We start from the raw sequence: 1,361 nt of genomic DNA on the forward strand, positions 1-1,361 counted from the left end.
CGTGTGTGTGCGTGCCCAAGATCCCGAGAGGAGAATGGAGGAGAAGGGATTGCGGCGTGACCATCTCCCCGGGGGATGATTTCTCGCTTTCTGTCTCTATGTCTCTCTCTGTCTGTCTGGCGAGCGCACGCGCCCTACAGTGAAAATCTCTCCAAAAAAAAAAAAAAATAGGCATGATCAGACCACCTACAATGTAAGTGACAAAATCCACATAAAGTAGTTAAAATTGGGCTTAGCACATACTAAGCAGTCAACAAATGCTAGCTCTATTTATTCAACAAATAAGTATTGGGTGTCTGCCACATGCCTGATTCTGTGCTAGATCCCAGAAACACAAAGGTGGCCACCACAGCTCCAGTTCCTTTCCTGAAAGAACAAATTTTCTTAAAGAATTTATTATTTTTAAGGAATTATTTTATTTAACTTTTTATTTTAATTTTAATTTGACCAGAGAGGCACAAAGTGAGAAAGAGAGAGAAAGTGAGAAAGCAAATCTCCAGGGCTGAGATTCGAGTCACCGTCCGTCATGTGGGAGTCGAGCATCCTTAACTACCATGGCACCTGCTGGCCCCGTTATTTTTCTTAAATTTGCTATAGGGTACATGAGCTCACCAGCGAGAGACAGGGAGAGAGAAACTGTGAAAGCAAGCTGCCAAGTCTGAGACTTGAACCACAGTTGGCCATATGGGAGTCCAGTGCCTTAGCTACCACTCCACCTGCTGGCTGTTAGGAAACCATAAGCTCTTAACAGGAAGCTGGCTGTGGATTGTGGGGGCCGTTAGTCGCAGTGATCAGGAAAAGTCTCCTGGAAGAAGTGAGGTCTACTCACTAGCCAGAGGGACAGATGAGGGAAGTGGGAAGGGAGAGAAACCATCACGTGCCAAAGCTCGGAGGCCAGGGGAAAGCTGAAGAAAATGCTGAAAGGAGGTCAGTGTGACTGGAGCTCGGAGGCGGAGGCGGAGCAGAGTAGAGAGGAATGCAGCTGGAGGGCCAGATCAAGATCTTTGCTGCAGGGCGGGGCAGCAGGTGGCATGGTGGTTAAAGGCATTGAACTTCCACATGGACGACCATGGTTTGGGTCCTGGACCTGGTGGCTTGCATTCTCACTCCCCACTGCCCCCCCCCACACACCCTTCCTTGCTCTCCCTCTCACTCTGTCCCTCTTTGGTCAAATTAAAATAAATAAATAAACAAAGTTAAGTAAAATAATTCTTTTTAAAAAATGTATTCATTTATTTTCATCTGACCAGAGAAAGACACACAGAGAGAAGTGAGAACGCCAGCCACCAGGCGGGGGACTCTGCAGCCTTTGTCTGCAAACAGTGGTCAGTGGGAGTGTAGTGTCCAGGCCCTTTACCACC

The sequence above is a fragment of the Tupaia chinensis genome, unplaced genomic scaffold, assembly GCF_000334495.1.
Source record: "Tupaia chinensis unplaced genomic scaffold, TupChi_1.0 Scaffold000067_1, whole genome shotgun sequence".
NCBI classification, from domain to species: domain Eukaryota; kingdom Metazoa; phylum Chordata; class Mammalia; order Scandentia; family Tupaiidae; genus Tupaia; species Tupaia belangeri.